Source organism: Rhincodon typus, chromosome 2 (genome assembly GCF_021869965.1).
Source record: "Rhincodon typus isolate 14 chromosome 2, sRhiTyp1.1, whole genome shotgun sequence".
Classification (NCBI taxonomy): Eukaryota; Metazoa; Chordata; class Chondrichthyes; order Orectolobiformes; family Rhincodontidae; genus Rhincodon; species Rhincodon typus.
Genome location: NC_063333.1, coordinates 18,652,405 through 18,665,233, shown reverse-complemented (window position 1 = coordinate 18,665,233; position 12,829 = coordinate 18,652,405). Strand labels below are relative to the sequence as shown.

General features: G+C 41.9%; 1 protein-coding gene across 1 annotated transcript in view; it reads right to left on the bottom strand.

Annotated features, from left to right (window-relative positions):
* rnf32 (ring finger protein 32) overlaps window positions 1–3,565 on the bottom strand; it is a 45,291-nt gene extending 41,726 nt beyond the window's left edge. Inside the window, exon 1 of the mRNA XM_048606059.1 lies at window positions 3,477–3,565. The gene's annotated coding sequence lies outside the window, so the exon portion shown is untranslated. The remainder of the gene's footprint in view (window positions 1–3,476) is intronic.
* Between the last annotated feature and the right edge of the window lie 9,264 nt (window positions 3,566–12,829).

Here is a 12,829-nt window from a genome sequence, read left to right as displayed (position 1 = left end):
GCTGCATCTATTCAAGCAAGTAGGGAGTATTCCATCCCAGTCCTGACTTGTGCTTGTAGATGGTGGACAGGCTTTTGGAGTTAGGAGGTGAGTTACTTGCTGCAGGATTCCTAGCCTCTGACCTGTTCTTGTAACCATTACTTAAATGACTAGCCGTCAATGGTGATCCCTAGGAGATGGGTCAGTGTTATGATGTGTGGGATGCTTAACTGCCCATCCAAAATAAATGTGGTATCTATAGACAAGCTTACACACCGGTCCAAATCTGAAAGCCTGGACAGCGCACCCACTATAGACGACGTTGACAAAGCCATTAGATTCTGATGTTCTGGGTTCAGACAAGATTCCAGGAGGAATGAACCAATTTAGGGGACCTCAGCATCATCAAATGCATTCAACTTTATCACAGAATGTGAGATTAACAAAATATTCTTTACGAGCTCACGGATGCCTCAGGTATTAACTCAAACAAAGGAAAATCTGTGTGTAAGAGGAATCTCAATTCTTATGATTGCTGCTAAGTTTCTGGCAAATGTTCTAGTGGTTTGGTAAGCCACATAATAGAACATCATAGCCAAGAAGTCAAAGAGGGTTCAGGAAATTCAGAGACATTAATGACATGATCTTCAACCTTTAGCAAATACATCAGAATTGCCGAGAACAACAGACAGGACTCTACCGAGTCTCTGTTGACTTGATGAAGGCCTTTAACGCAGTAAGTAGAGAGACCTTGTGGAAGTCTTAGCCAAATATGGATAGAGCTGCAAATCTGCATCCATTTCACAATGGGACAGAAGAGCCAGAGTCCATAAGATCATAAGACATAGGAGCAGAATTAGGCCATTCAGCCCATCGAGTCTGCTCCGCCATTCAATCATGGCTGATAAGTTTCTCAACCCTATTCTCCCACTTTCTCCCCGTAACCCTTGATCCCCTTGACAGAACCTATCTGTCTCTGTCTTAAATATACTCAATGACCTGGCCTCCACAGCCTTCTGTGGCAGTGAATTCCATAGATTCACCACTCTCTGGCTGAAGAAGTTTCTCTGGCTGAAGCAGCCAGAGTCACTGATAGTAGTGAATGTACTTACCCCTCTGACATAACAATTGATGTGAAGTAGTGTCCCTGTGATTCAGAGTAAGATCATCATTTGCCCATTTACCTGAGAGACTGAGGAGGAAAGGAAGAATTGAATTTTACATTATCGCAGCTAACTTCCAATGCATCTTGATTTTTGGAGGGATTGTGCCACAATGTCTAGTGAGGTATCTCGCCATAGCTTACCAAATTTGCTTCATTCATTACTTACCATGCCCTGTGACATTCCTCGTGTTCAATTCCGGTTCCATCTTACAGCACAATATTCCCAGAACAACTCACCAGTCAGTTGATATCCCAGAATTCACTGTACCCATGCCAGCTCTCAAGGCTTGTTGTGTACTGGACAAGCACTGTCAGTTGTGAGCTGCCTCGCATGGTTACTGACATTTGCCCTGTGTTATGGAACATTCCCCACTTGCCTGGATGAACACAGCTCCAAGATCACTCAAAACGCTTGACCCCATCCGGGTCAAAGCAGCCAGTGAGGCAAATACTAAATAAAAAAATGAAAGAATTGCGGATGCTGTAAATCAGGAAACAAAACAGAAATTGCTGGAAAAGTTCAGCAGAACTGGCAGCATCTGTGAAGGAAAAAACCGAGTTAACGTTTCGGGTCTGGTGACCCTTCCTCAGAAGGCCAGTGAGGCAAGTTGAGCCATTAACAGGGTGTTTAACAAGCAGTAAGCTCCCTTAATTTGTAAGTCACTGGTGCTTCACAAGAAACTTCCAAGAGTGTCAAAAGCGTAAAAGATAGAGTGAGAGGCCCCTGACGTTGAGATAAGCCTTCCTATATTTCTAATCCGATTTTGCCACAGGTCTCACCATAGTCCACATTGCAGAGACCTCTATAGGATTCTACCCAAGGTATCAAAACTACCACAAAACTTGCTGTGTACAAAGATGCGGTAATACCCACCCTTCTATATGCCATTGAGACATGGATCACCTCCTCCAGACATATTAAGCATTTGGACCGGTTCCACATAAGTTGCACTTGAAACATCTTGGGCATTAAATGGAAAAAGAAAGCACCAGAAGAATAGAAATGTCTGGAAATTAAGTGTTAATCATCAGGTTGCAGCTCAAATTGAGTGAACACGTAGCACATATAATTGACAATAAAATCTCTAATATTCACAACTTAAAATGGGACACCCTCTACAAGGTAGGCTTACAGTAAGATTCAATAACTCCTTGATTGCAAATTTCAAGAAATGAAGCATGACTCAGTCTCGAGAAGGATTTACAATAAAAAAAATCTACCTGGGGAGCAATCTCTAGTCATGGCATTGTTTCAGACGGCAAAGAATGCATGCAGCAAACAACAATAAGCATGTTAAAAGGACAAGACAATACCGACAAAATCAGATAACTTATCCTTGCCCATTATATGGAAAGCAATGCAAAACTGTAATTGGGCTCCACAGATATGCTGAAGGTATGCAACAGATCACTCTACACATGCAAGAACTGGCTTTCTTTGTTAATGAAGACACTGCTTAGTGTTGGAATTAGGGTGTTATTGATGGAGTGTATGTGTTGGGTTAGTTTGTTATTATTGGGTGTAAGTGTTGTGATAGGAATGCTCATATTAAGATGTTTCTATTCAGATGTTAATTTGGAGTTAGATTGCTACTGTTGGGGTCAAGTATTAGTGTGTGAATTTTTTTTTCATTCACAGGATGTGAGTGTTACTGTCTAGGTCAGCATTTACTGTCCACCCCTAATTGCCCAGAGAGCAGTTAACAGTCCACCACATTGCTGTGGATCTGAAGTAACATGAAAGCCAGACCTGATAAAGCTAACAGATTTCCTTTCCTAAAGGACACTAGATAGGTTTTTCCTGACAATCCACATGGTTTCATGGTCATCAGTAGACACTTAAATGCAGATTTTTCCACGACAGTATTAAAAAAAAGGGACCCCAGAACATTACCTGCATCTCTGGATTGATACTCTAGTGATAAAGCCACTCGACCTATCGCCTCCACTGTGTGTTACTTTTGGGCAAAGTATTAGGGTGCTAGGGTCTGATTGTTAATATTTAGATGTTAGTGCTGAAGCTGGGATTTTCGTCTCAGGGTGTTAAGTATTGGTATTTGTTGTTACTTTTGGGACTTGACTATCTATGTTGGGATCAGGGAGTGATAAATGAGGTGTTACTTTTGAGGTTAGGGTATTGGTTGGTAAGGTCAGATGGTTGGTTTGGGGGGCCTTAGTACTGCGGGGCTGAGGCTCAGGGAGATCACTTTGTAGGAGAGGCCAGTCCAGACCAGGCCACAACAACAGCCTCCGCTGCCAGTCTCCACTTTCCGCCGGTTTATCTCCATAAAACACACACTGAATATGTACGTGGGTTCCAAGCGATACTCACCTTCATTCCGCCAACTCGAGCAGTCGGGTCTGTAACGTGGTTTAAAATTAAAACCAAGCCAAACACAGCCCGCAATCCAAACACTTCAGAAGGAAGCGTCTGTAGTTACTTAGCAACCGAGATCTTGGTCCAGCTCCAACGCTCAATCAAAAGAAAATCTCAAGCTATTTTAAAACAATTTAAACGTGTACTTTCATATTTTGGAATTTTGTTAATTTTATTTTTGCTTCCCACTTGGTGTATCAATTCAAAAGAGTTTTGAAACAGTTTTACAGGAGCCTGCTGTCCCCTCGATGCTGTATTCTGCAGTTCAGGTGAATGAAATAAATTTTATCGTTTTTTTCTGACTGTTCTTTAGAGAGAGATTGAATTATGACTTCAAGCTCCAGAATCCCGTTGCTAAGTAACTGCTGCCACTTCCAGCAATTCCCCTGGTAGCTGCGTGTATTCGGTTTTCTTTTGTTTTAATTTTAAATGAAGTCAGAGACTTTGCAGCTCAGCCTTTCTTACCAAGTTGAGTTTGAGACCCATCTGGCGAAATCAGAAACGTCTCGGTGTATCGTCAAATGCAGAGGTTTTATTTCGAATCTGGAGATCTGCAATGGTGCACACAAATTTCTCATTTAAATACATCAGCTAAAACGAACTAAATAAAAGTTTAAAAAAAATTGAAAGAACTGCGAATGCTGGAAATCAGAAACTAAAATGGAAATAGCTGGAAAAACTCAGCAGGTTTGGCAGCATCTGTGGAGAGAAATCAGGTTTCAGGTCCAGTGACCCTTCTTCAGAACTGATAGTAGCTAGGAAAAAGTTGGTTTTACTGCAGAAGACAGGTTGGGGGTTGTGGGTATGGAGTAAACGAAAGGTGGAGATAGAGCTCAAAGCAAAAGAATAACAGTTGGACCAACAAAGGAGCAGATAATGGTCAGTTTAGGAGAATGAATGACTGATATTAGTGGCTAACAATGAGTTGTGTGTAATAGCAGACTGTGATAACAAGGCCGGGTGTGTGAGGGTAGAGGTAAAGACATGGGAAGAAGATGCTCAAGCCCTTAAGTTTTTGAATTCAATATAGATTCCAGAAGGCTGTACAGTTCCCAAGCAGGAAATGAGGTGCTGTTCTTCCAGCTTGCACTGAGCTTCACTGGACCACTGCAGCAAGCCAGAGACAGAGATGTTGGTCAGGGAAGAAGGTGGTGTGTTGAAGTGGCAGGCAACGGGATGCTCAGGGTCTTTTTTACAGACAGAACGTAGGTGTTCTGCGAAGCGGTCACCCAGGCTATGCTTCGTTTCCCCAGTGTAGAGGAGACAGCAGCTGTATCTCCACCTATTGTTTACTTCTTACCCCCTCCCACTACCATCTCTTCTGTATAAAAAAAACTATTTCCTACCTACCATCAGTCCTGAAGAAGGGTCACTGGACCCAAAACATTAACTCTGATTTCAGTGCACAGATGCTGCTAGACCTTCTCAGTTTTTCCAGCGATTCCTGCTGTTGTAAATAAAAGCAAAGACTATGGATGCTGGAAATCTGAAACTGAAAAATACAGAAAGTCCTGAAGAAAGTCAACAGGTCCAGTAGTTTCTGTGGAGAGGGAAACAAATAATGTTTCCAGTCAAAAAGAAAAAAAACAAAGTAAAGCTTGCAAATGAGGCATACTAGTCTGACTTGTCATGTAGACCTCACAACAGTGATCCATTACAACCAGTACATTCATTTGCAAGTATTACTTGCTTTCCCCCGCTTGGGTGGGCGAATCTGGACCCTGCACTTTGGGAGGACCCGCACCGGGACCAAATGTGGACCTGGAAGCCTATCTTCACGGAATGGAAGGAAAAACTGGAGAGTTACAGGGGATGGGGGCCCACAAATTGATTTGCCCTGAGCTGGCATTCCCAGAGAAACTGTTTGGGCATTCAACAATGCAGTATTCCTTCATTACTGCAGTGAAGCTGTCAGTTTTAGATTCCAGGCCTGGAATAAGACTTCTGACTACAATGTTAAAGTGCTACCATTTTACACACAGCCAAAACATTGTGTGACTTAGAGGTCACGATGTTTCCATGACAAAGTAGCTCTTGTCCTGAATGTTCATGTTTGCACTGGAGTAGGTGATGTTAGAGTAACCATGGGAGAGTTATTGCAGTGCATCCTGATGGTGATGGATAGAAAAGCTTCAATTTACTGATTTTGGAAGGGTGAATGCTAGCGCTAGTGGCAGGAGCCAAGTGAATTATATTCCAGATAATATTTCGATTTCGGAATGATTTTGCTGCTGCATCAACCTAAGTGAATATGCTATCACATGCCTGACTGGACCCATGTAGATGGAGAAGAGGTTCTGAGATGTCAGGAGTTGAGATTTTCATCATAGATGAGTGAGCCTTGGCCCTTGTCTTCGAGGCTTGATGTTGATATACCTGATCCAGTTCAGCTCCTTTACAATTATGACACCCAAGTTTTGGATGGTGTTTATGATAATGCTAGTACCAGCGTTGATCATAGAAACGTAGCTTGACTTTCATTTTCTCAAGATCCTCTTTACCTGTCACTTATGTGTTGTGAATGATAGTTCCACTTGTCAGCCCAGTGTGAGACTATTCCAAAGCTCACCTAATGGGTCTCCATTTGCCACCTTCACAAAGTTGAGGTCATCCATTATTTGGATTTGTCATTTCTTACAGCTGGATTTTCTTTTGGCCACTAACCCTGCCCATTTATTTGACCTTTTAACAGGTACTGATACCTGCTTACTTACCAGCATTGATGATTGTGTTGAATTGCATCAAGAATCAGCACCCGGCCCCTTCCTTTTCCAGACATGAATGTTCTTACTGAGTGAGCCAAGAACTGTAATGGTCGACGATGTCTGTAGATGACAGTGATGACAATGCAGCAAGACCTGGACAATATTCAGGTTTGGGCTGACCAGTGGCAAGCAACATTCCTGCCGCACAAGTGTCACACAATGAGCATCTCCACCAAGAGATAATATAACCATTGTCTTTGACATAAAGTGGCACCACCATCACAAGATTACCCCACTGATACCATCCTGGGTGTTACCATTGACCAGAAGCTGAACTGGACTACTGTGGCAACAAGAGCAGGTCAGAGGCAATGAATCCTGCAGTGAATAGCTCACCTCCTGACTCCCCAAAGCCCGGCCACAAAGCACAAGTCAGAAATCAGGTGTGGAATGGAATGATTGGAATAGTTATATTGATATAGAAGGTTTCTTTTAATGACAGGTGAATGTTATTTTGTTCTTCTTTTTGTCAGGAGCGAAGAATTAATTGTGATGCAGATGTACATCCAAAATGCTACATTTGTGGCTGTACTGCAGTCAAATGCTGTAAGAAGAATACACTCGATGAAGCTCAAACATTTTAAGTTGAAAAGTGTGATCATTTTGAAACAGAAACAGAAGCCATAACTTTGGTGAGTTGCCTGGAAAGAATGGAATTTTCTTTAATAAAATGGGGTACTATGGACAAATGCTAATAAGGAGGAGAATTGCGAAGCAAACGTGTCATACACCTGTAGAAATATGCCCTCAGAACCCACCAAAATGGGGAAATATTAATTTGACAGCTGCTGTCAAACAGTACATTTACCTGTTCAAACGGGAACATCCTGAGGCAATACAAAAGGTTACTACATGTAAAATTAGTGAGAAGCATAGAACTGAAACCAAAAGATCAACTGTAAGTGATGTTTATAGTTGAAAGGGAAATGACTGGCAGTTGAACAAAGTAGTCAGGCTTCAAAGAGAAAGCACTATTCTAAATATGAGCATATAGATCCAGCATTGTGTACGTGATTCAGTAATCTCAGTGCCTACAATGCAAGGGTCAATCATGACAAGTTCATTACCAAAGCAAAATTGTTTGATGATGACTTGGGTAGTAATGACTTTGTAGACTCATGTGCAGTTTTGAGAAATGATAATTCATTGGCTTTACAGTGATAAAAGGAGATGTGACAGAGTGTAAAGTTGACACTTGGACAAAGCAAGCTAATAGGGTGTTTCACCAACTTTGCAACCAAAGATATTTGTTATTTTCACAACTGTTACCATTATGTAATCTTTCAAGAATGTTGAACTTTGTATCTTAAACTTTGAATCTCCTAAGTGCATGTCATACAACGGCTATGTGATCTGAGTGATATTATTATGGAGTTAGGCTGTAGGAATGTGTGTCGCTGCTACAAGTTTAAGATAGTGCCTTAGATATTCTTTAGGTTATATTGGTTGTAGTTCCCTCACATTGAAGGGTGTTGTTCGTATTGCTGACCATTCAACAATGCAATAGATGAGAACCGAAAAAAGCTGTGGATGCTATAAATCAGAAAGAAAAACAGAAATTGCTGGAAAAGCTCAGTAGGTCTGGCATCATCTGTGGAGAGATATCAGAGTTAACATTTTGGGTTGAGGTCTGAGGAAGGGTCACTCAACCCAAAACATTAACTCTGATTTCTCTCCATGAATGTAGTAGATGCAACTGGGGTGCAACAATGGTATCCTTATGGTCTGAATATTCGTGTATTTCACATATTTGCTTCTTTGTTATCTAAACGTGTGCTGAAAAAAAAGCATTGATGAGATCAGGACAGGCATGAATCATTAAGTGGCTTTAATTCACAATAAGTGATCACATAGGCCAACCAAAAAAGTCAGACTCACTTAGTTTATTTGATTTGATTTGATTTATTATTGCCACATGAGCCAAGATACAATGAAAAGTATTGTATTGAGTACTAAACAGACAAATCGTACTTTTTATAAGTACATCAGTGTAATAGAACAGAATGCAGAATGTCGTGTTACAGCAGCAGAGAAGGTGCAGAGAAAGATCAGCTCTAATATATGAGAGGTCCATTCATAAGCCTGATAACAGCGGGGAAGAAGCTGTTCTTAAATCTGTAATTACGTGTTTTCAAACTTCTGTATCTTCTGCCCAATGGAAGAGGTTGGCAGAGAGTATAATTGGAGTGAGAGAGTTAATTAGTTTATCTCCACTTAACAATATGAAATAATATTTGAGCCACATCTCCCCACAACAGCGGGTCACCTTACTTGAATTAAACAAAACAGTTGCTGACTAAATAAGAAAAACACTCTTGCATGCTGAACATGTGAGCATGGTTGAATCTCAGCTTCACAGCTTTTTGAATAAATTTGATGAACTTTGCTGGACCTGAACTTATGCAGGTTAGTTGGATTAGATATAGGGTAAAACCCCCCACGGGCTTATGGGGCTAGGCTGGGGTTAGGCTGGGTCTGGATGGGATGCTCCTCTGGTGGGGGTGGTGCAGACTCAATGGGCCGAAAAGCCTCTATCTGACTTATACGAATTCTATGATTCTATGATTGATTAACTGCCCAGGCCAAAATTTTTAGGCCCCAATGATGTGAGCATGGGTACAGAATTTTGTGTCACTGGCCAGCGCACTTTGTTTTTATTCATCTATGGGAAGCTGCCTTTGTGAATCACTCCAGTCAGTGTACTGCAGGTAGACCTAATGCTGCCATCCAGATATGGGCTGGGAACTGGTGCTAGGGCTATGTGGCTACATGTGGTAGGCAGCTGAATGGCAATAATTATTGTGCGAAAACTGACTGGAATTTTCTAGTTGGACGTGTTGGGAAGTGATAAAATTCCTCATAGACATCTTCCTGACAACAGACCAGGGCTGCGGTCAACCCTCCATGCAGGATTAAAGGTCTTTCCTCCTTGCCAAGGTGCAGCTATCCTGTGGAAGACTTCCACTATCCATCACTCCTCCTCCTTCCCCACCACCTCCCCCACCCCACCACCTTCCCATCCCATCTTCCCAAACTCTTAAATGGTGACCTCTTGCTGCTACCATTCTTCACTTTTAATTTTAAAATGCAGAGAGAGCACCTCGATCATGGAATGTCCTCTGACTTTCAATCATCTTTAAAGACCAGCCTCTACTTCTTTGGGAGTTCCTCAAGCTTTGAATTGGACCATAAGCTTGACCTCTGGCCATTTAATTGACTAATTTTGGAAAGGTCACAGATAAGTGCCTATGCCCACATAGTGCAGGTTTCTGATCTCCATCTTAGCCTGTGTCTCTGGTTTAATCCACTCTCTCTCAGCTTTAAGGGGCCAGAGGCTAACTCAATGGATGTGAGTTGTCAAGATACTTACTATTTACTGCCTTTTTAGGGAAAACAACTTTGAATAAATTATTTAGCTCACCTTTCGTCAAGGTGCTATTTTAACTAAGAGATAGTAGGAACTGCCAATGCTGGAGAATTTGAGATAACAAGGTGTAGAGCTGGATGAACACAGCAGGCCAAGCAGCATCAGAGGAGCAGGAAAACTAACGTTTCGGGTCTGGAATTTTCTGAAGAAGGGTCCAGACCCGAAACGTCAGCTTTCCTGCTCCTCTGGTGCTGCCTGGCCTGCTGAGTTCATCCAGCTCGACACCTTGTTATCTCTGCTATTTTAACTAAACTTGCTTTGAATATACTTTGATTTAAAAACCTAAGATTTAAATTGATTATTTTTTCAAGTCATTCAGCCTCTACTGAGGTATCGTTACAGCATAAAATCCTAAATGGCAGCTGCCATTACAATACAGAGAGTTGTTGTCAGAAGTAAGAATGTTCTGCTTGCAGATGTTTTTTGATTTGATTTGACTTAATTTATTATTGTCTTGTGTACCTAGGTACAGTGAAAAGTTTTATTTTGCATGCAGTACAGGCAGATCATACCATACAAAGTGCATTAGGATAATAGAAAAGAGTGAGGAATACAGTGTTACGGCTGCAGAGAAGGTGCACAAAGAGCGATATCAACAGTAAATTTAAAATTTGAGAGATCCATTCAGAAGTCTAATAACAGTGGAGATGAAGCTGTTCTTGAATCTGTTGGTACGCGCATTTAAGCTTTTGTATCTTCTGCCCGATGGAGGGAGCTGGAAAAGATTATAACCGGGCTGGGAGGGGTCTTTGATTATGTTAGCTGCTTTCCTGAGGCAGTGAGAAGTATAGATGGAGTTAATGAATGTAAGGTTGGCTTGCGTGATGGACTGGGCTGTGTTCGCAACTCTCTGTAGCTTCTCACAGTCCTGGGCAGAGCAGTTGCCATACCAAGCCATGATGCAGCTGGATAGAATGATTTCTATATTTACATTTGGAAGAAAATGGGCTTATTAGTGATAGGCAGCATGGTTTTGTGCAGGGAAGGTCATGTCTTACCAACTTGATAGAATTCTTTGAGGAAGTGACAAAGTTGATAGATGAGGGAAGGGCCGTAGATGTCATATACATGGACTTCAGTAATGCGTTTGATAAAGTTCCCCATGGTAGGCTGATGGAGAAAGTGAAGTCGCATGGGGTCCAGGACGTACTATCTAGATGGATAGAGAACTGGCTGGGCAACAGGAGACAGAGAGTTGTAGTGGAAGGGAGTTTCTCAAAATGGAGAACTGTGACCAGTGGTGTTCCACAGGGATCCGTGTTGGGACCGCTGTTGTTTGTGATATACATAAATGATCTGGAGGAAGGTATAGATGGTCTGATTAGCTAGTTTGCAGATGACACTAAGATTGGTGGAGTAGCAGATAGAGAAGGGGACTGTCGGAGAATGCAGCAGAATATAGATAGATTGGAGAGTTGGGCAGAGAAATGGCAGATGGAGTTCAATCCAGGCAAATGCGAGGTGATGCATTTTGGAAGATCCAATTCAAGAGCGAACTATACGGTAAATGGAAAAGCCCTGGGGAAAACTGATGCACAGAGAGATCTGGGTGTTCAGGTCCATTGTACCCTGAAGGTGGCAACGCAGGTCGATAGAGTGGTCAAGAAGGCATACGGCATGCTTTCATCCATCGGACGGGGTATTGAGTGCAAGAGTTGCCAGGTCATGTCACAGTTGTATGGGACTTTGGTTCGACCACATTTGGAATACTGCGTACAGTTCTGGTCGCCACATTACCAAAAGGATGCGGATGCTTTGGAGAGGGTGCAGAGGAGGTTCACCAGGATGTTGCCTGGTATGGAGGGAGTTAGCTATGAAGAGAAGTTGAGTAGATTAGTATTATTTACATTAGAAAGACGGAGGTTGAGAGGGGACCTGATTGAGGTCTACAAAATCATGAGAGGTATAGACAGGGTGGATAGCAAGAAGCTTTTTCCCAGAATGGGGGACTCAGTTACTAGGGGTCACAATTTCAAGGTGAGAGGGGAAAAGTTTAAGGGAGATATGCGTGGAAAGTTCTTTACGCAGATGGTGGTGGGTGCCTGGAACGCGTTGCCAGCTGAGGTGGTAGAGGCAGGCACGATAGCGTCATTTAAGATGTATCTAGACAGATACATGAATGGGCAGGGAGCAGAGGGATACTGATCCTTGGAAAATAGGCGACAGGTTTAGATAGAGGATCTGGATCGGCGCAGGCTTGGAGGGCCGAAGGGCCTGTTCCTGTGCTGTAATTTTCTTTGTTCTTCTTTGTTCGTTGTTCTATAGTGCATCAGTAAAAATTAGTAAGAGTCTTGGTATTTGTAACTCACTCAACCGGACAACATTGTTTTGCACACATTGCAGCTTAGCTTTAGTGAAAGCATGTTCCACTCACCAAATTTGACAAAATGTAGCATTGCCAATGCAATCCTATAATGAGCTGATTGACACTGACTAAGAACCAAGATGTGTCAACTCAAAGCAAATAAGTCAATTCTGTGGATGGTGCCTGGAATGGCAACATTTATTATGACACAAGGTTCTATCTCTCATATCATAATCTTGCTTCTTACTGAGACGACTAGTCGTACAAGACAGGGCTCAAACCAAATTGAAAAAACTGAGTGTCTTTTAGAAAATTAAATGGATTATAGCAGATCAATGCTGAGACTCCAAAAATAAAAGCTGTTTCCTACCTTGAGGGATATGAAACATTTTATTGTGGAGCTGATTTCAGTGCTTCCTGACTCTGACAGTAGAGTCGATGATGACAGCTCATATGATATATTTAATTCTCATTAACCTTACTGAATAGAGAAAAGTTGCTTGAGGCTTATGATCACAAAGAAGCTTGTGAAATGTTAACAGTTTGGTTAAGAAAGAAATTCTCTGTTAATACTGTTCATGATGAAGAATTGCCTAGATTTTATTTTTAAAAGAATCGGTTTGTCACTCATTGTAACACAGCAACATTGATGGTTACATTGCAAGACAGCGGCAGGGTAAGTCACTCCATTCAGAGCTCCACTCTGCTCGCCCGTTCTCTTTCTCTTTCTTTCTTTGTCCTTCCTTTTTCTTTTCCCCTTTCTTTTCTTCTCTCTCTTTCCCTCTGTCGTTATTCTATCACCCCACTCCCC